The 23494-nt window shown below is 39.3% G+C and overlaps 1 long non-coding RNA gene across 1 annotated transcript in view; it reads right to left on the bottom strand.

Annotated features, from left to right (window-relative positions):
* The window catches only part of LOC143416543 (uncharacterized), an 81965-nt gene extending 68423 nt beyond the window's left edge, over window positions 1-13542 (bottom strand). Inside the window, exon 1 of the long non-coding RNA XR_013096936.1 lies at window positions 13353-13542. This is a non-coding gene — a long non-coding RNA (uncharacterized LOC143416543). The remainder of the gene's footprint in view (window positions 1-13352) is intronic.
* Window positions 13543-23494: the final 9952 nt, after the last annotated feature.

Here is a 23494-nt window from a genome sequence, read left to right as displayed (position 1 = left end):
TGGAGACATGATTGACTAGCACAGGGAGACCAGAAAGACACCTGAACAGGGGTTACTCAACATAGACTAGACGGGGACACAAAGGAACACAGAAGGGAACAAAACAGGAATGACGAGACAACGGGACCTGAACTACACATGGAAGCACGGGAAACACGTGACTACTTAAGTACAAGAGAACGTAACAAAATATGGAATCGCAAACAGACTAAAACTAGACAAAGCTGCGTCCAAACCCTAACATGTAAATTTTAGTAAATTCCCTGGTATATTTACGTTCATTTACATCCATTTTTAGCAGACCAGACACAATATATTTGAATGGTTTAACGGTACATAAATGCATTAACTTTACATGTGTCAACATGAGTATTTGCTCTTTGGCTTTAATTAAACATTTTGCAGTTGTTTATTTTAGGAAGAACGTTTATGGACATGTTCTGAGCTCTGGCAAATTGCAACAGGCCATCACTGTTTGACATTTTAATAAGAGGAAAGCTGATATATTAACCCATAAAGTTAGAATTACATTCAGAAATTTTTTTTACAGCTGAGCCAGAGACGAGTTTTGGCAAGGAACCAAACGCAGTGAATCCACATTAACATTGTCACCACATTTTCTTAACAGAGAAGTAGTATCTGCTATTTAAATGTATTCCACATCTATGGTTGGTCTAACAGCATTCTTTTAATTTTTGTACTCAGTATTTTGCATTGTGTCTTCATTTGCTTTCATCTCATTACCATTTGTTGTTGCTCAGCATTGGGGGTTTAATATGATTTGACAGCTTGCATGAATTAAGCAGAACAGATCTAATTTGTTATAGAAATATTTGGAACATTAATAAAAGAATAACTGGTTTTCCTGGTTTCATATTTCTGCCTAATTTCTAGCTGTGTTTAGATCTGCTGCTTATGCTATTGCTTATTATCACAGTCTAATTATAGGAGAGCAGAGTCAGCTTTGCAAAATAATGTACAGATTGTTTACGTCTTGTGGCTTTTCAAAAGAAAAGAAAAACCACGTTGCTCCTGTCTGTTCCATTACTTTGGAAAAATCTGTGTTAATTTTGTACTGGATCTCTTGTTAACTCCGCATGACCACAGTTGGGTTTAGTGTGAATTGCAAAATGTCAAATCCATCACACAAACATCAGCAACAAGCATAAATGTCACTCCGAACTCCTGTGAATGATTAGTTTTTCAGTCACGGCTAAATGTTTGTACCCACATCAGAGTAAACGGCACAGTGTCTTTAAAACATCGTGTTTTATACCCTACAGAGTGTATTTATTTCAGGTGACTGGCTGTGAGCACTTCTGTTAGAAACAGGTATCATTAAAAAAGGAAAGAAAACTTTTAAATTGTGTCTATTAAAGTTAAGAGACAGACAATTGCAGTTGATTATTAAACATTTCTGGATGTTCCTACCTACAGAGCATCAATATATTTGTTTTTCTTTTACTAAAATTTTTGTATTGCACTTTTATACTATGTCCTACTACTCTGTCCCGTTACTTCATTAGGCATGACCTGCTGAAGTTCAAATTGAGCATCAGAATGGGGAAGAAATGCGATTGAAACGACTGTTTGGTACCACATAAGTTGTTTTGAGTATTATAGAAACGGACGATCTGTTGGGATTTTCCTGCATAGCCATGTGTAGTTTTTACAGTGGTGTGAAAGAGAGAGAATATCCAGTAAGCACCAGTTCTCTGGGGGAAAATGCCTTAGTGATGCTTTAAAGCTGATGGAAATAATAACAGTTATTCAAATAACTACTAGTTATAACCAAGGTATGCAGAAGAGCATCTCTGAATACATAACAGACTGAACCTTGAAGCAGATGGGCTACAGCAGCAGAAGACCACTCCTGTCATTTAAGAACAGGAAACTGAGACTAAAATTCACAAAAGCTCATCACAATTGGTCAATGTAAGACTAGAAATGTTGGGTGGTCTCATGATTCTGTTTCTGCTGCTCATTCATGTGGTAGAGTCAGAATTCGGCATAAAAAATACGAAAACATGCTTTATACTTCCTTGCATCAACAGCCCAGACTACTGGGGGTGGTATAATAGTGTGGGCATACTTTAGGCCCCTTAGAAACAACTGAATATCATTATGTGGCATAGCCATTGTCCATCCTTTTATAACTTCAGCATCCATCTTCTGATGACTGCAGTATAATAAGACATGTCACAACACTCACATCATCTCAAACTGGTTTCTTGAACATGACATGACACAGTACTCGATTGGCCTCTATAGTCACCAGATCTCAATGCAGTAGCGCTTCAACAGAGCTGGATTTACAGCAGACAACTCTGCAGCAACTGTGATGCTATCATATATCATATATGGACCAAAATCTCTGCTTGTTGAATCTATGCAACAAGGCACCTCTGAAGACAAAAGGGGCTCAAACTGGTACTAACAAAGTACAAGTAACAAAGTGGCCCGTGAGAATATACTTACTATATACTGAGTATATACTTGATATCCCCTCCATTTTGTAAATATTTTCCACCCTCCACTAGCACACTAGGGCCTACTCAAAGATTTATGCCAGTAGGAAAGCTGTTGAATTTTGACACATGACTCACACAACACACACACACTAAATGAAGCACTCCTCTTTAAGCTGGGTCAGGGCTTTTGTGTTAATTATATGCATTTATTCCACATACACGCCAATGCAACAGTGCTGGATTTATCAAGATGTTGACAACAATCATTCCAAACCACTGATTTTGTACATATGCTGTATACAGTTGACAGAACAAAGAGGAACAGGAAAGACGTCTGGAAGCAGTAGAAAGACGGTGAGGGCAAAAACAAGTGTCAAAGTGGGCGAAAACAGTTATTTTTCCAGAGCAGCTTCTGTTGTGGTCATTAAGATGAAGTCTTTGGCTCAGATTTCATAAATTGAGCTTCTTCTCTAAAACAGGTGTATCACTTTGATTGGGCAATTGTTCATCCTGAATCATTAGCACGCACAGTTGTGCATGTTGTGTATATCTACCTGAACTGAAGTCTGCTGAAGTGACGTGGTTTGAACATCTTTGCAAGCAGCATATTACATTTTTCATTTCCTTTAAAACCAACTGATTTCATGAACTGATCCCTCACTGAGCACAACATAAAAGTGACTCTTTTTCAAAAACGGCCAGTGTTGCAGTCCAAACACAGCTGACTTATTTAGCAGTGCGGGCAGAACAGATGTCAGGGTGAGCAAAACAACAAAACAGCCTGGAATATTTATAACTAACTTATCACAAAAGAATATATAAGAAGACACAGGCATCTTACCTGCCTCCCGAAACATAAACAAGAAACAAACACAGAAAGAATAAAAGAAAAGCCTTCTCACCCACGCAGCGACTGGCCTAGTATATAAAGCAGTTTTGGTTTCTATCTATTCATGATAACAATGGATAGGTTAATAGATGGATAGATATGAAGCTTGTGCTCAAACTTAATTAATTTCACTGTTTTAGTGAAATTAATTATTACTTAGAAATAATTATCAGGTTGCACTAAATGTACCAATCTATTTTTAAGCATCGCTATACCAGCGAACAAAACAAACCCACGTATCAGCCGTTTAACGTTCTTATTCACATTTCTAATAATATTAGCCATAATGTGTTACTGCAAGCCAACAGGTGTTTTTGCTGATGACAGAATAATTTATGCTACAAACTTTAGAAGAGTGAGTACAAGTGGTGGATGCATCAAAGGTTCTGCACAGTGCTGCTGTGGAAATAATGATGATAATGAGCCATATGTTAACTCTGTTTAACAAACAGCTGCAACAAAAAGTTTCATTACATGTTACAGAAAAGTATAATAGGAAGCCTGTAAAGGATTGACTCCAAATACCATATATTTATTTCTTATTAATGGAGCCTATGAGTCGATTTTAAGTTTTGATTACTTTTTAAGTATTTTATACTCTATATGTTCAATATATTTTAAACTTTGATAAATGAGATGATGCCAGATAATCCAGTGAGACCCTAGAATTGTGTTTGTCTGGTTTAATTAAATGTTAGAAAGACAAGAAAGCTCCACCTTTAAAGAACATAGTGCATCTTAACAATGCTTCATAATCCATTTCAACTGTTCTCCTGTCTGATAACACACATGAGCCTGATCAGTGTTTTAGAATATGGACTTTCTAAACCATGGCATTACCTTTGTATCATTTTACAACGTTAGAAAGATCAGTTATAAAACCAAAGTAAACTCTTACTCCTTTAGAAAATGAAAAGTCTGTCAACCCCAATGGCTGGAAATTTCTATGAGAAAGTGACTTTAATCTCCTCAATTTCCAGCTGAACTTTCATTCTGAATGAAATCAATGCAATGGAACAATGGATACATGTCCTTAACTAAAAGATGATTGTTATTCAAAGATCCAAGAGGCTTGTCTGAGTTCTCTGCATATTATTTTTGTAATATTAGACAGAAATTCTTCACATTGGCTTTAAACAAACATGTAAATGAAATTCAGAAACTCTCCCTAGAAAAACACAGGATTTCTCTAATATAGAAGAGAAGACTGAGTAAAACACCAGATTTAGACTACTACAGATAGAAGCATAGGAGAGCTTCGAGGAGGTGGTTGTTTGGCAATATTAATGATAGGTTTGTAGCATAAACCTATTCGCTGGAACGTTAAGACAATATAATTACACTGCTAAGCAAGACACAAATAGGCAAAGTTCTTCATGGTACTCGTGCACGGGAGAGAACCAGACAAACGCCGTTCCTTCGCTTGACCCCAGTAGCTCTCGTCCGTCCTCCCGTAACACTGTCCTTTTGAGGTTACATGAATATGCATAGGTTCATTAACATACCGACGTCTACATACAAACAAAGAGTACCTTGCCTGTGTGTGTGTGTGTGTGTGTGTGTGTGTGTGTGTGTGTGTGTGTGTGTGTGTGTGTGTGTGTGTTGCTGATCAAAGGGTCAAACATCCTTGGTCAGGAAGAGGGTAGACTAGACCCCCCCCGGTGAGGAAGTCCAGCAGTTCATCTAAACAGAAAAGCACTTAGACTAGAACAGACGTAGCTACGTTAATCCTACCATAAAACAATTAAGACAAGATGCGACCTCTTCCCGTGCTCCCAGGATGTAGGTGTGCATTCTAGTGTGGAATGCACACCAAGCCTCTGTAGCCTGTTAAAGATCACACAACTTATCACTACACAATTGATTATACACCTCTAAGCATCTATGGTTAAATATTTCTAAGCATAAATGACAATCAACAATACAAACTCTAACAATTGTCTAGTTAGGAAAATAGTAATTGGACTCAACTGTGTGTGCAGACTGTGGTATTTGTAGGTTTTCGTTGTGTCCAGCTACACATGCTAATCATAGTTTTAAACAATGACTGTTTTTGGTGCAGGTTTAACAAAATTAAGCAAAAAGTATAAAAGTAATTTAATTGACTGACAAATAGCTTTATGTTCTTTCATAATTCCATGACAAATCAATCAGATAGAAGAGCTGGAGCTTAGTGTTAAATTTGCATTTGGTATCTTTTCACTGAAGTTCCCAATGTGAAGTTCAAAGCTATGCCAATGCCAAAGTAAAGGAGGCCATCAATAAACTGAAAATTCCCAATAAACCTATCAGAGAGGTAGGAAACAAAAGTTTAAAGTTGTTCAAATACACAATAAAACACCCAAAGTGCAGAAAGATCAAAAAGACAACTAAAGTGGATAATTCTGTAGATATATAATTGTCAACAGGGAGTGCAGAATTATTAGGCAAATTAGTATTTTGTCCACATCATCCTCTTCATGCATGTTGTCTTACTCCAAGCTGTATAGGCTCGAAAGCCTACTACCAATTAAGCATATTAGGTGATGTGCATCGCTGTAATGAGAAGGGGTGTGGTCTAATGACATCAACACCTATATCAGGTGTGCATAATTATTAGGCAACGTCCTTTCCTTTGGCAAAATGGGTCAAAAGGAGGACTTGACAGGCTCAGAAAAGTCAAAAATAGTGAGATATCTTGCAGAGGGATGCAGCAGTCTCAAAATTGCAAAGCTTCTGAAGCGTGATCATCGACCAATCAAGCGTTTCATTCAAAATAGTCAACAGGGTCGCAAGAAGCGTGTGGAAAAACCAAGGCACAAAATAACTGCCCATGAACTGAGAAAAGTCAAGCGTGCAGCTGCCAAGATGCCACTTGCCACCAGTTTGGCCATATTTCAGAGCTGCAACATCACTGGAGTGCCCAAAAGCACAAGGTGTGCAATACTCAGAGACATGGCCAAGGTAAGAAAGGCTGAAAGACCACCACCACTGAACAAGACACACAAGCTGAAACGTCAAGACTGGGCCAAGAAATATCTCAAGACTGGTTTTTCTAAGGTTTTATGGACTGATGAAATGAGAGTGAGTCTTGATGGGCCAGATGGATGGGCCCGTGGCTGGATTGGTAAAGGGCAGAGAGCTCCAGTCCCACTCAGACGCCAGCAAGGTGGAGGTGGAGTACTGGTTTGGGCTGCTATCATCAAAGATGAGCTTGTGGGGCCTTTTCGGGTTGAGGATGGAGTCAAGCTCAACTCCCAGTCCTACTGCCAGTTTCTGGAAGACACCTTCTTCAAGCAGTGGTACAGGAAGAAGTCTGCATCCTTCAAGAAAAACATGATTTTCATGCAGGACAATGCTCCATCACACGCGTCCAAGTACTCCACAGCGTGGCTGGCAAGAAAGGGTATAAAAGAAGAAAAACTAATGACATGGCCACCTTGTTCACCTGATCTGAACCCCATTGAGAACCTGTGGTCCATCATCAAATGTGAGATTTACAAGGAGGGAAAACAGTACACCTCTCTGAACAGTGTCTGGGAGGCTGTGGTTGCTGCTGCACGCAATGTTGATGGTGAACAGATCAAAACACTGACAGAATCCATGGATGGCAGGCTTTTGCGTGTCCTTGCAAAGAAAGGTGGCTATATTGGCCGCTGTTTTGTTTTTGTTTTGTTTTTGAATCTCAGAAATGTATATTTGTGAATGTGGAGATGTTATATTGGTTTCACTGGTAAAAATAAATAATTGAAATGGGTATATATTTGTTTTTTGTTAAGTTGCCTAATAATTATGCACAGTAATAGTCACCTGCACACACAGATATCCCCCTAAAATAGCTAAAACTAAAAACAAACTAAAAACTACTTCCAAAAACATTCAGCTTTGATATTAATGAGTTTTTTGGGTTCATTGAGAACATGGTTGTTGTTCAATAATAACATTATTCCTCAAAAATACAACTTGCCTAATAATTCTGCACTCCCTGTATATCTACATTGTAGGTATATCATTGCAACAAAGTGTAAACAACAAGTTAACCCTCTAAATGCAGAGGGTTAACAACAAGGTGCAAACTACTGGTTACACTCAAGGACGAGAAGGACAGATTAAGAGTTTGCTAGAAAACATCTTTTGTTCTTTAAAAAAAAATAATTCTTGATTGGGAGAGAAAAGTACAGAGACAAAAGAAGCATACAGCATCATCTGTCAAACATGACGGAGGTGACATGGGCATGTAGAGCAAGTGGCTCCAAGTCACTAGTATTATGTTACTGCTGATAGAAACAGCAGACTAGACTCTGCTCAGGTTCAAATGCTACAAAATTGATCAGACAGTGTTTAACAGTACAAACAGATAATAAGACAAAGCATGCTGCAAAAGCAACTCAATATTTCAGTGCATTGAGGCAACTGCTGTTGCAATTTGGGACTATATAAGTAAAACTGAATTGAAATTAAATTGAATTGAGTTTCCCACTGTAAAGAAATGGGATATTTTTAATGCCCAAGTCAGTCATCTGAGCTAAACCCAGTAGAGTAAGCTTTTCATTAACTGAAGATGCAACTCAAGGTGCAGCCCCACAAGCAAGCAGCAACCGAAAGCAGCTGCAGTGAAGTCCTGGCTGAAGATCTCAAGGGAGGAAACCCAGTGATGTTCATGGGTTCTGTCTAGTATGGCTCATATGACTTAAGTCTGATTGAGATGCTTTGGTATGACCTTAAAAAGGACATTCATGCTGGAAAATCCTCAAGTGTGGCAGAATTAAAACAATTCTGGAAAGAGGACCGGGCCACAGTTCCTCCACAGCCACGTGAAAGACTCATTGGCAGTTATCACAAATGCTTAATTGCAATTCTAGCAGCCAAGGGTGGCACAACCAGTCGTTAGGTTTAAGGGGCAGTTACTTTTCCACAAAGATCCAGGTAGATTTGAATAACTTTTTTCCCTTAATAAATTAAATCATCATATAAAATCATTTAAAAAAAATACTCTACCCCAGCTGCACCTTAGTTGTTCTTTTCTATATTTCTCCCTCTGTCTCTGACAGTTTCATTGTGTGCAGAGTTTATTGTTACTGTTTTCACTTAAGGTTCCTCTGTGTCCTTAAAATACCTTACATACAGCACTATATTGAAATCTATACTAAATCTGAAACACATTTTGTTTTAATTGTGTTTCAGTTATTATCTATTGTTCTTCTTTTAAGGATGATCCTGCTGTTCTTCAAGGCACTTCATGCCGAGTTTGGATCGAAACATCGTACACAGTGTTATTCTCTACTTCATCTCTGCCTGCTTGTTGCTTTAAAAGCTATTATTTCTTCAAACTCCATTGCCCATTGGAGCTAGCATCCAAAGGAAAAAAAAGAAAAGAAAGAAAAATCTCTTTTCCCCCTTCTTTTACTTCCAATATGATCACTAATGTGTCACAAGCTCCTCTTTTTTTAACAAATACATATTACTGATATGTTTTTGCTCACTGCAAAAAACTTCTTGTAAAGACAAATTATTATTAAATGTTTCTAGTACAATCAGTCTTTAGGTATGCTTTTGTCTTTTTTTTAATGCTATAAGAAGACAGAGCAGTTAAAATGAAATTGTCAAAGAAGCAATAAAACAGCCAATGAAAAATAGTTTTAGACAGTTTTACAGTTCATATTTGAGATTGATGTCAGGACTCAGAGCTGAATTTTATGCATTTTAATTGTGAATATATTTTACAGAGTATTCAATCGCAGGATTCAGATGTTGCTTTCACTGTAAAACTAAAAATTAATGCTGAAAAGAAACTACATTATAAACAAGTTTAATGTAAATTTGAAGAACAACGTTAAATTAAAGTCTCCTGACACTGACCTTGTTTCAGAAAAAGGTTGAATGAGCTGGTTTTAGTTTTCCCACACAGGCAAACCGTGATTTAATCAGTGAAAGTGCCAACACGGCAACATTTAATTCCATCTCTTCTTCTGAATACTGTTCGGACTTTACAGTCTGAGGATGCAGTTTATTTGATGTTTTTCATTAAGATTTTATGGGATTCAGTGGACAGTACTGTGCAAAAGTCCTCAGCCATTCCTTATTTATATTTTACCATTTCTACAGTGGTGTGAAAAAGTGTTTGACCCCTTCCTGATTTTTTGGTATGTTGAACACTTAAATGTTTCCAATCATCTAACAAATTTTAATATTAGACAAAGATAACACAAGTAAACACAAAATGTAAGTTGTAAATAAAAGGGTTTATTATTAAGGGGGGAAAGACTTCAAAGCCACATGGCCCTGTTTGAAAAAGTGATTGCCCCTTAAACCTAATAACTGGTTGGGCCACTTTCAGGAGCTACAACTGTGATCAAGGATTTGTGATAACTTGCAAGGAGTCTTTTACAGTCCTGTAAAGGAATTTTGGCTCACTCATCTTTGCAGAACTGCTGTAATTCAGCCACCTTGGGGGGTTTTGAGCATGAACTGGCTTTTTAAGGTCATGCCACAGCATCTCAATCGGATGATGGTGTGATTTGGATCATTGTCCTGCTGCAGAACTTAAGCGTGCTTCAGCTTGAGGTCCCAAACAGATGACAGACATTCTCCTTCAGGATTTTTTGGTAGACGGCAGAATTCATGCTTCCATTTACCACAGCAAGTCTTCCTGGTCATGGGACAGCAAAACACCCTCAGACCATCACACTACCACCACCATATTTACTGTTGGTATGATGTTCCTTTTCTGAAATGCTGTGTTACGCCAGATGTAATGAGACTCAAACCTTCCAAAGGGTTTGCCTCGTCAGTCTCATCAGAGTATTTTCCCAAAAGTCATCAAGATATTTTTTAGCAAATGTGATTCGAGCCTTTGTGTTCTTTTTGGTCAGCAGTGGTTTTCTCGTTGAACTCTCATGGATCCCATTTTTGCCCAGTCTCTTTCTTATCGTTGAATCATGAACTCTGACATTAACTGAGACATGACCTCCTGGATGAGTCATCGATGTGCTCTTAGAGTAATTTTGGAGGGCCAGTCACTCCTTTAAAGTCTTCTCCAGTTGTGTAAAATGGCTCTCACCGTGGTTCACTGGAGTCTGAAAGACTCAGAAATAGCTTTGTAATCCTTTCCAGATTGGTAGATATCAGTGACTTTGTTTCTCAGGGGTTTCTTTAGATCATGGGGTGATGTTTTGCTTTTTGAGATCTTTTAGCCTGCTTCACTTTGTGAGACAGGTGCTATTGAAGTGATTCCTTCATTCAACAGGTTTGCCAGTAATCAGAGTGTGTTTAGTGAAACTCAGTTTTCCAAAAATGTGATCAATCACAGTTAATTCACGATTTAACGGGAGGAGAAATTACTTTTTCACGGGGGTTTGGTTAGTAGGTAGGTTTGGATGGTTTTCTCCCTTATTGAATCAAATTGTCATTTACAACCTGCATGTTGTATTTACTCTGGTTATTTTTTGTCTTATGTTGAATGACCTAAAACTTTTTACACCACTGTAAGACATTTGAATTCTTAAATACATATGGAATGTAATGACTTGGACAAGAAATTCCAAGTTTGGATTCATCACTTCATAAGACCTGTTGCCACTGATTTTCAGTCTTCTTGACAGCCACTCTTCTACTCAGGCCATTTCTGATGAGGCTTAAGTGAACAGTAGACAGGCTGAAGGGTCAGATTTATCTCTTATGTCTTTACTTATTGTTTTCTATTTCTTAAAAACATGGCATGCTGCACACCATGCTAACATTAACAGTCTTTTAACTTATAGTGTTTTGAGAATTACCCTGCTGGTGTAAGAAACACTATTTTATGGCTGTCAAATCATGTGATCTTTGGCATTTTTCATAAAGAAATGGTGCCAAGTATGTTTTTTTGCGACAGGCTGATAATAAAAAGTGAATAATACAGAATAATTACAGCCAGACAATTTTACCAAACAAATGCTGCCTCCTTGTAACACTAAATTAATGGAATTATGACAACCAATTAACAACAAAATAATCAACAACATTCAAATAAACGCTGTGTAAACTGCAACTGCTGAGTTTTTCGCTTTTGTTATGATAATCAATAGCTGTATTCCTTGTGTTCATTCACACATTAGCAGGCAAAGTTAGGGACAAAGTGATCAACTTGTGTTAACCCAGTCGCCGTTAAACTTCATCACTCACTGCAACCATGCACCCAGCAGAGCACAGCAAAGGTTGGAAACCCCACAAACCAGGAAAACTTAGATTACATCCTGCAGGCAGATGTGATATTCAAAGCTTAAAGCTGGCTGGCTGGGGAATGTTATGAAATTTCATAAGCACGGCAAAGACTTCAGGTGAGGAGGGCACCGTCATAGGTTGCAGGAGAGTTTTGTTATTACAGAACATCATAAATGTGTGCTGTAACGTGCAGAACCGGTCTGCTCGAATGAGGTCACCACGTTTCATACAGTGAAAGCAAAAACTGTTCAGAATTTCAAACTAATTTAACCACTCATATAATCCGTCTGCACCCAGTCCCTCCACTCGAAGGACGCACCTGAAGACTTAACCAATTCCAGCATTGCAAAGATCAGTGACTGACGTATCCAATTTATATATAACAGGCTATGACACATTAGAAGGGCAATGCAGACCACATAAATGCAGCATCTGTGCTTCGACACAAAGCTGGGGGGCCTAGGCAGAATGTCATGTCCTCTTTCTCCCTGTTTCCCGTCAATCATTGCACTAAATGTCAGAGGCAAAATGATTAGTCTTCTAAGAAAAAGACAGACAATTTTGCCAGTATCTGGCAGTTTGGGTGAAAATATGCCAACAGAAAAATCTGGTTTTAAAGCATAAACAACAATTTTAATACTGGAAAAAAGTCATCTTGTGTATTCCTGTATCGTTTTGTACCTTGTTGGCTTACACATATGCCCAATGAATGACCGCTGCACAGCATAATTATTATTATTAATCCTTTATTTATCCAGGTAAAAAAATCTCATTGAGATTAAAAATCTCATTTCCGAGAGACCTGGCATCATAGCAACAAAAGTCACATACCACATAGGTATATAACATTTAAAACAAATGCAATATCCCATACAAACAGTGTGGGAAACAAACACATATAAAGTGTAAATTTTATATTTTACAGTGTGTCATTCCTTATCAAATTTTATGTGGGAGCAAAGAATGGCAAGTGCAGCTAAGCATGAGACAAACAGCAGAAAGTACACAAGGACCGCAACAAGAAGGTTGTGTAACAAAGGGATATATTAGTTTAATATGGAATTCTTTAGGTCTTAGGGCAATATTATAGACTGCTGCTATTATCAGTTTAGATTAGGGCTAAACAACCAGCTCAATTAAAAAAAAGAGATGAACCATATGACACAAAAATGTATCTGTACTTAACCCAAAGAACTGAAGGGAACAAATATCAAGTTTCCACAGTTATGAATATGAAAGCGAAATAAGGTATTGATATTAATATTCAAGTGTTTTTTTAAATATATTGGTACAATGTAACAATAAAAGTTGCCTCATGAATAAACATTCAATTAAAAACATAAATGAACATTGGACTCCAACAAAAAGAAAAAAACTGACTGAAGGAGTATTGTGTGCTTATAGAACTGGCTAAAATACCCTTAATTTTAGTCTTCATCAGTGTGGTGCAATTCGTCAACAGTCTCCCTGATGAGGCTTTCCTGAATGTGTTTACCGAGTTGTGTGATGTTTACATGGCTGTGAGTCAACTGGCTCCGCAAAGTATTGTGTTTGTATTGTAACACCAATTCTGAACTTCTTAATTCTGACAAATATCCTCCATAGTACAATAACTTAAAAAGACAATCAAATTAAGGCTGAAAATAATGAAAACTAAACTGAACTAAGAACAAAAAATTGAAATGAAACAAAAAAGAAATAGCAAACTTTTATAATTCTGGCATTTTAGCACACTAACTAGCTCGTATAGATAGATACATAGATGATAGATGTTTACAGATTGTACAATGTTTGAAATTAGTTGTACTTACCTACAGGAAATAGTGGTTCCACGACTCAGTTTTATCCAGGGAGCGCCACATCTGGTACAGAAAAAAAAAAAAGTCTGCTTCAAAATGTGCATTTCCAAAAACAATATACAGACAGCAACGGACTGTGACGACAACAACAACAAAATTCTTTGCGGAAGCCGGAGTGTGACATTATCAAATCCTGCTCGGAGTGACTACACCTCCTTTACTACATCAACATCAGCTGTGGCCAACAGCCGACAATTACAGCAGCGTTTACAGGTGTGCGCAGCTGGCAAGCACCAGCAAGTGAATGTGGCGACTTCAATAAGCCATCCCATTTCAAATGGTGATTTTCATATATGTTACATATGCGTGCGCAATTGTTTTCAGACCCCTTAGCGACTTTGTTTTCTAAAGAAAGTCGCTAAAAAAAGACGTGAAAGCGCGTATCGTTTTTACTCTCAACAAGCAGCAGGTGCTGTAACGCAGTCAGTTCTTCTTTTACTCTAATGCTGTTTTGTGGATCACAAGGTTTAAAACTACTTATAAACACACACACACAAAGTAACTCCACCAGAGTGCCTATTTCGGGTCACTTGCCGGTGCAAGCCCGGATAAAGGAGCAGGGTTGGAATTGTGACATTAAAAAAAACAATAATTGCTAAAAGAAATTTAATTTGTAGTTCTAAATAAACTCTAAAGCATTTAGGACATTTTTTACTCACTTTGTCTCTTCCACAATGTTATTTCTCTCTCCAACAACATAGGTTACAATTAGATTAGCATGATCAATTGTGCAAATTAGGCGATGACGTCATTTAGCGACTTCTAGCGACTTTTAGGACAACCAATAGCGATTTTCCTTACTGAGGAGTTGGCAACACTGCTGGCACGGTCTCTGCGCACAGAAAATCTGCGTTGCGCACAAAAAAAAACATTAACCTGAATTGAAATTAAAATTAATACGTTAACAATTCTGTTTTGCAGTTAGTCAGTAAGTGACTGGCTGTTTCAGCTGCTGGGATTAGAACGATGCCACCTTATCCCATAGTCCAGCCAATCAAGCAATTTACATTCCTTATGTGCTGACACCGGTGTTTTAGCTGGCAAAGCGGCGTGGCTGATGTGGAGTGAAGCCAAGTTGATGACAACGTGTACAACCATTGGAGATGTGAGCAGGACAGACGGTGTTCAACTGATGGAAAAAGTGTGGACTTTATACCAGTTTTTAAATTGTGTTGATAGGCCACGTAAAACCGGAGTTATGATAAAAAATAAAAATGCAATGAATACTATCGTTGTTTATATTTACTGCGGGAAGAAACGGTAAAAACTGCGTTTTATAAGGAAAACGCTCAAAAGCACTCTCCGCCTGTGAGCAAAATCAAAAAAAACCCACCCTTTCCCATTGGTCGAAAAAAGTACCATGTCGACCAATCAAAAAAAATAATATGGCAACATGGCATTTAGTGGTTTAGGAAGGGGGAAATTTTAGGAGTGACGGCAGTGCTTTGAGATGTGAGAGATTTTCGACGTTTAGCGCAAATCTTGTGTAGTTAGTGTGTAGTGTAGTCAATAGTTTTGTTGTGTGTGTCAGAACAATGAGGCGACTACTGAATGTTACAGGTGTTACAGGAGTGATACATCTCCTGTTGTCAGGCCTGCAGGTATCAGGCTGTTGTTCTCCTTTATCTCATAGTGGACAGAAATTATTCTTTGGAGTGGCTCAAATAATTTGTGTGGCATCAAATTTGATGCAGAACAGCTGATTGTTCTGTAAATAGTTTAAAATGTTTATTTTTAAAAAATGCCTTGGCTGCATTTTTAGGTAAACAGCTGCAAAAAACTTTGTTGTTTGCATAACTCAGTTAGTTTTTTGAAGAAGTAACTATATAATTAATTGCCCAACATTGGTCATTATATCCTGTATTTTGCAGACAGAGTTACAGACTCTCTCCCAGACCACAGACTCATACTCATAATACAAGTCAGAAGAAAAAAAGAAAGTTGTGTTTTCAAAATTGGAGTTCAAGTTATTTTTACTTCCAATAGTGTTAACATACTACACAGGTCATGAACAAGATTTTTATTAATTTTCATTGTAAGTGGGCTAAAGCAGTTAATTAAAAGTAGTCTAACATAAATGTAAATGCTGTAATTTGATTATTTTAATAAACCATGTAGCTTGGATGGATTTGATGCTGGCGTGACCACAGTTGTAGATCTGGTGACTGCGAAGACCAAGTGAGGATGGTGAACTCAATGTCATGTTCAAGAAAGCCGTTAGAGATCATGTGAGCTTTGTGATGTACTCTTCTGCATACCAGGGTTGTAACAAGTGGTTATTAGATATCATATTGCTTTCTTATGAGCTTAAAACTGTCTAGCCATTCCCTTCTGACCTCTGGTGTTTTTTCCAGAGAACTACCGCTCACTGGACATTTGATTCTTTTTCATACCTCTGTAAAACCTAGAGATCAGTTTGTAAAACACTCACACCAATCCATCTGGCACCGACAACCATGCCACACTCAAAGACACTTAAATCCTATTTTTACTTTTGTTTGAACTTCAGCAGATCTACATGCTTAACTTCACAGCATTCCTGCCATGTGCTGATTGGATATTTGAATTAAAGAGGAGTTGAATAGGTGTATCCAATAAAGAGGTTGGTGAATGTCTGTCACTGTGTGCTCAAAATTATGGCTCAGTTGTGTTAGTTGGTGGTCTGAATAAATTTGAGCGTATATTTTTGAGTAACCTGTTCTTAAACAGGCTAAACGAAATGCAGATTAAAGGTTATGAGTTAAACAGTGCAGAAATATTGTCAAAATCTTAGATTAAAGAAGGGTTGGTGTTAGGTGCTATTTGGTGCCCAACCTGCATTTTCAAAATGTCAGAAAGTAACCTACGTGTAAGGTGCTCTTTATAGAATCCATAGCAATAAAGAGTAGTCTCATTAGTCTCATTACCCAGTGATGGGCAGCAGGCTTAGCCTCAGATCCTGCAGCTTACTATATCCCAAACAAGTACTGAGGCATCATTAACAAAGGAAATCTTCTATTCCCTGTCGCACTTTATTTTGGTGCTTCTATCATGTTTGTCACTGCACGCCTGTGTTGATCTAAGAGCCCATCTGTTTGTCTGCATGCATCTTACCGCTCTTCCTGTTGTTCTGGGTCTGCTGGGTTCTTTCATATTCTACCTGGGTGCAGTAATGAGGTTCACACGGCAACACAGAGAATTTATCCAGAAAATCTCTCAAGCTTTCATCTTTGCGTCTGCCTCTGTGTGTGCATGTGAGAGTGTGTGCAAGCATGTGTGTGTGTGTGTGTCTGTGGGATGCAAGAAAACTGCAATAATGCAAAGCTAACCTTTATGTATGAAGCAGACAAACACGGAGGCAAGTGAGCAAGGAACATGAGCACGTGTAGACGTCTGAAAAGGAACGCACACATCAGCAGATACATGCACGGACACAGACTGAGCACGAGCAGAAACATAACGAGGCAGGCTTGGAGAGTTTGGAGAAAAAAGCCGACACAGTAAGAATGTGAAAATAGCGGGGAAAGGCAGACAGCCTGCACAGGAAAATGAATTAACAAAAGGAGGGCGGGGGGGGGGGGCATACAAGAAGGGGAGGTGTGTGACAGAACGACAGAGAAGGAAAGAGAGTGATAGAAGTTGGGCGTGGAGTTAAGGACCTCGTACTCGTGAAAGCTAAAAGAGGTGGCCTACGCAAACAGGAGACAAACAGAGAGAAGAAGAAGAGTGATGAGGATGAAAGGAGCCAAGACACGGCAACGAGTGGGAGGGGAGTGGAAGAGGATCACATGTTCACACTGTGTCTGCACCACATCCAGAAACAAGAGGAGGGAGGGAAAAGGAGAGGAGAAGAAGGGGTGGAGGAAATGGGGGAGGAAATCAAGGAGAAGGGTGAGATAACACTAAGACAAAGAGCATATGGAACGAGAGGGGAATGAGAAATGTGATAAAGGGAAGTGGGAGATGGAAGGGAGGTGAGAAAGACTGCATACCAGCGATGGGTGGTGTTGGTGCAGCATCGGAGGGACGGAGAAGCAAATGACGAGCTGCTGCGAGCAAGACGCACTCAGAGCACATTATGGATATTATTAGAAAGGGAAGAGAGGTAGCCTGGTGGGGGTCTGCAGTGAGAGATGCAGGGGGAAGTGTTTGAGAGCAGCGAGCTTGAGGATGAAAAGAAACTAAAAAAAAAAATGTCAGCATTCAAAAAAAAAAAAAAAGACAGAAAGCATGAGGTAAAGGAAAACTTAAAGGAACACAGGAATGGTGGTGAAGTGAGCAACGAAGGGGGAAGTTGTATGGGAGGAGGGTGGGGGTGAAAACAAAATCTTTTGTAAACAAACCTGACGGGCGAAGCAGACAGACGGGCTAAAAAAAAAAAGAAAGATCTGTGTATTATTGCGGGGTGACTCAAAGCATGTCCCAATATGTCACTTCAGATTTGCTACATTTCCTCACTCACCCCACCCCGCAATGCCACACCACACCACCACCCCCTCACGCCTCAATCCTTCACTCCTTCCTTCCACCTCATCCTTCGCTCCACTGACTTTAGCCTTACCCTGCAAGCCACTCCACGGCAGGCGGCCACTGCCACACTGTGTGTGTGTGTGTGTGTGTGTGTGTGTGTGTATAAATGCATGGAACTAAAAGTACACCTCTCCATCCAACGTCCCTCTTTTCCTCTCCATTGCCCCATCTCTCTCTTCTCTCGCCTCTTTCCAGAACTGACTGTTACTTTGTGACTCCTGACTAATTTCCCTGCCATCTTCTGACAGACTCCGAATGTGTTTTTTGTGTTTTTTTGTGCTGAGGGAGAATGTTCAAGAAAGAATGCAAAAAATATAGGGATTGAAAACACTTTAACTTTTTCCCCCTTGGAGACAGCTAGGGGGTAACGCTTGGTACTCTTTTCTGAATTGAGTGATTTTTGTCATAGTTCTTATTTCTGTTTTCAGAACAGAATGACTGGGTGTTCTGAAAAATCCAGAACCTGTTCTAATCCTCATCAAACCAAGTCTTTATTGATACGTATCAAATGTTGGTAGGGTGCCAAATGTTGCCTTCGTCTATGGTCTATAACAGGGGTGGGAAACTCCAGGCCCCGAGGGCCGGTGTCCTGCAGGTTTTAGATCTCACCTCACTGTTGGTCCCCACAAGTATAGTGAAATGCCAATTTTCTGTCCTCACAAAGACGTCTAAACATGTACACACACACACTTTCTTCCCTGCACAGAATGAGAGCTGCACCCGGCCTGTGCAATGGGGCTTTATATTTTACCAATTATAAGTGAGCTTTGTTCAAATAAACTTTTCCAAATGTTTGCTAATCCCATTTTGTCTTTTGGGTACTTTGGACAAAATCAAGAGCTGTAGCCCTGATGTGGAGCTCCACTGGTATTCTTGGTTTTTGTCTCAGATTAGATTTGATGGTTAGAAGGAGAGGTTTGCTGTAAAACTGTGGAACTACAGTGTCACCAAGTGGTCACAGCAGCACCCCTGCCCCCCCTTCGGCTGTAATGAAAAACTGTTGCATCCACTTATTGAGAAACTTACCCCAATTTGGATTCTAATTGGAATCTAGTGTACTTTTAGTGTACGCTACTTTGTGTGCTTCTTCAGCCATATACTTCTTTACTAGTATCTGTTTACTCAGTCCCTTCCAGAAGGCTTTACCTCCAGTTGCTGTCAAACAGTAAACAAATTTTGCCTACCCCCCTCCGCACTGTTCCTTTCAGCCCAATAGGAGGAGCTGGGAAAACAGCCGCCGGTGCAGCCAGGAGCTCCGTGCGGTACAGACAACAAAGCCAGGTCTGTGGGGGAAAATCAAGCGTCAGAATGACTGGCAATGCTGGCAGCCGATAGCTGCGAATGGAAGGGAAACATACGGCTGCAAGCAGACACAGATAACAGTGCCACGGAAGAAATGTGGGGGCTGTGGTTGTCGATCCAGTGAATTACTCTAACAGCTGACATCAAGTATTATTTCCTATTTATTGGTCAAATCAATCCTGCAGGCCGGCTAGCTTGCCAGAAACAGCGAGCAATATGTTTCCATGTATTTCCCCAGACATTCAGTCTCTTTGCAGAATTTGAATGCTCAATCTTAAAGAGCCTACACACAAGCTATTATGATCGGTCTGCAAATAATCTGTGCGCAGAAGGCCTCAATAAATAAGCAATACTTACAGAGTAGTTGCAGAGCTACAGAATATGAGACGCTTCTTCAGCCTGAAAAAACACAAAAGCACAATGCATGCGTTACACAAGTGATGCAAGAGGTTTGTGTTAAAGTAAGAAAGCATACACTTCTTTACTAGGACGATAAACAATTTATGGTATATACTTAAAGATCCCCTCCAGACAAGACCATTTAAACCACTTTACTTTGAATTCAAATTTATCTCATTTTCCACTGATGTACATTAAAAAAACTAATCAATAAGCTACAGTTGTTTTAAGTATAATGTTTCCAACTCAAGTAGATTCTTCATTTTCCATGTAAGCGATGTGGCAGTTTCTATATCACTCTGCTGGAGCATAGTTGGCTTCCAGTTTAATTGTAGTGTCATATAATCATGCTGTGAGAACAGCCATAGGTATGAAAACATATCTGTGGCTGTTCCACATGCATTACCATGCACTTCTTTGAAATGGAGGACGATTTGAAATTCTGCTCACATGCCTAACATCCAAACGGAGAAACACGATGCAAAGGCTCTGCTGGCCTCTAGTGTCTGACTCAACAGCTTGCACTGTGCAGTCAGCGTTAACCACGCACTGTTTTACTGCAACTCTGATATACAGTGGTTTAAAAAAAAATATGAAAGAATATGAATTTTGGCTTACTTTTGAAGCAATTCGTGTCTGATGTATCGATCCGGAGCTCAACCGCTGACTTCATAAACATCGAACAGAGTCATTCTTAGATGAAAAACCTGATGAAAACAAACAAGTGGATCTTGGAGACATTCCCCTGGGATGGGAAACCTGTAATGAAATTTCCTATCTCCCGACTCTGTGCATTACTGATCTGACAAAAGCTTTTGTCGAAAGTACTTTGATGTCTAAACCTATGGAAAACAAGTCGGATGACAAATGTATGACTACACCTCAGCTGTGCAGTTTCAGAAAATCAAAACAAAACAGAAGCTTCACGTACAGCAGAATGGTGCTGTGATCTTACAGTGATGTGAGATTACAGAGAGGGAAAAACACAGTTCACAATCGCTTTAACATGATGGGAACAAAGCCCATTCAAAGGAAGCGTAAGTGCGCTTTTGCCAACGTGATCAATATGTTCCAGCTTGTTGTGCTCAGCCTGTGAATGATGCAGAAATGGAAATAACCTTTGTGAATATTTTATGCGAACGTAAGTGTGTCTTTTGCACACTACCGGGCCTCTCCTACATCAATAACGCAGCTTTTCATCTATTATACAGCGAGTCGATTTAAACAGAGGAATGTGAGCAAGCAGCTAGTCATTATTAATCCTGATTTATTTACTGAGCCTGGCTTTTCTGAACTGATATGAAAATGACAGAAACTACAAATGCAGCCATCAACTCTGTTTCAAAATACTGAGATAAAAGAAAGATTAACGCCGTGGACCCTTTTTTTGTGCATGTCAATATAATACAGTAAACAACTGATATTCAGGTTTCCTTGAAGACGCCTCCACAGATTTAGAAGTGGGAGATCAAAACAAAATTACTGTTTTGGTCTCAACTCTGGAGTCGAACTCCAGAAGAACTGGGCCACCTCCCAGTATGCAGTGTTGAGGAGTAGTGTGACCTACATGTAATACTACATTTTGCAGTATTTTTCTGGTAGTTCTACTTTCTTATGTTAAAAGCAGTTCAAGCAAAAATACTCTTGAATTTTTCGTGTTATTTATTTACTATGGAAGGAAGTATAGTGGCACAGTGGTTAGCACTGTTGCCTCACAGCAAGACGGTCCTGAGTTCAATTCCACCATCAAGCTGGGGTCTTTCTTTTTGAGTTTTTTCATGTTCTCCCTGTGTTTGCGTGGGTTCTCCCCAGGTACTCCAGCTTCCTCCCACAGTCCAAAGACATGCACTTAGTAGGGATAGGTTAATTGATAACTCTAAATTGCCCATAGGCGTGAATGCGGGAGTGAATGTCAGTGTGAATGGTTGTCTCTGTCTACGCGTTAGCCCTGCGACAGACTGGCGACCTGTCCAGGGTGTACCCTGCCTCTCGCCCTAAGACAGCTGGGATAGGCTCCAGCCCCCCCGCGACCCTGAAAAAGGATAAGCGGAAGCGAATGGATGGATAGAAGGAAAAAAGTGATAATAATGGTAGTAATGTAAAGGTAATGGCTCGCCTGGTAGCTCGCATTGCTGTTTCACAGAAAGTGGGTTCTGGGTCTGAATCCACCAGCCAGGTGTAGTTTGCATGTTCTGTCCCTGTGCGGACCTCAGTTTAGTTCAAAGGTTGTATTAACATGAGTTTCTGAAAACACTACTGGCAAAGAATCAAAATACAGTTTATAAAATAACAACTATATATATATATATATATATATATATATATATATATATATATATATATATATATATATATATATATATCATGCCAATGTTGTCAATAAACAACATTTATTCATTTGCGTTACCTGGTCTCCTTGTCCTAGAGGAGTATTTTAAATTTTCAGAGACCCTTCAGTTCGGTGAAATTTAGTACTTTTGGTTAAGGTAAGAGTGGACTTGGCCAGAATGTTTGTCTACTTTCTGTCCCTGACATTTAGGTGATATTCTGCCAATACATAATCTGTTTATGGTCTGCTTTGGTGATTGCGTTCTTCTTTCCAGTGTTCTAAAAAGGTCCCTTTGCAATGGGGCATTATATGATTCAATCTGATCAGTGTTTGCGGTGCTGTTGTGAGACTGGACAGGGAGTTAGAGAGAGGGCAGTTAGTGTCAGCAATAATTTATGTAGGGGAGAGCTGGGAGGTTGTGTCTTGGAGGCTGGATTTAAGATGATTAAAATTTAAAATTGAGTTTCAGTGGGTCCCGTACCTACGGGCAGCAGGGTGTTGTGGTGGTTAGCACCGTCGCCTCACAGCAACAATGTCCTGGGTACAAATCCACCTGGCTGGGGCCTTTCTGTGTGGAGCATATTCTCTGCGTGGGTTCTCTGGCTTCCTCGCACAGTCCAAAGACATGAAGATAGTGTGGTTAGGTTAATTGGTGAGTCTTTGGTTGGTTATCTGTCTCTCTGTAATAACTCTATGACAGCCCCTCAATTAATTAGCTAAGCAGAAGAAAATGGATGGATATAGATCTACTGCTGCTCAGCAGGTATTTGTTGATGTTTGCCTGTGTACATGTAAAAATGTATCTGCAGAATTGTGCATGCAGACATGACTGAGTGGACCCCATACTTCACCAACATACAATGCAAAGGGCAGAATGAAACTATCAAATATTTTACTACTTAGAAGCCTTTCAGCTGTTGAGCTAAGATCAATTTTTCTCTTAATTACACAATCTAAAGACATTCATGGTTTTTGGACTTGCTATCACACATATCGGGAAACGTCTCTCTTGACTAGTCCTAAAACAAACTGATGATGTGTGCAGAGTGTACTATGCCTCTTACCCTGAGCCCGGTTCTGCTGGAGGTTTCTTCCTGTTAAAAGGGAGTTTTTTTTCCGTCTCTCCGTGCTTGCACAACTGAATTACCCTATCAAAGCTAAGACAGGCTGCAGATAGTTTCACTGACACTGATGTTTTGATCATTTAAAATGAGAAAGGAGATTAAATCACAAGTCGTTTTCATTATAAACTGTTAGAACTTAGACTCTTTACACTTACACTGGGGAGATTATTCCATTTTCGGAATTGAATCAAATAAGACCTGAATATCTTAAACAAACAAAAAAGAAAGAAACACTTCAGTACAAGAACTGGTCTATTCAAATGACAGAGATGTGATTGGGATAATAATCTCACAAGATAAACTTTGGTATATCAAGCAGACTGACTTTATTTGTAACTTCCAACTTCCATTGTAATTAATCATCATTAATCATCACCGGGATCACATCAGTTAACAGTGTTATTGCCGCCGTCTCTATTACCTTCACAGTC

Source organism: Maylandia zebra, linkage group LG3 (assembly GCF_041146795.1).
Source record: "Maylandia zebra isolate NMK-2024a linkage group LG3, Mzebra_GT3a, whole genome shotgun sequence".
Taxonomy (NCBI): Eukaryota; Metazoa; Chordata; class Actinopteri; order Cichliformes; family Cichlidae; genus Maylandia; species Maylandia zebra.
This window is presented reverse-complemented; position numbering and strand designations above follow the sequence as displayed.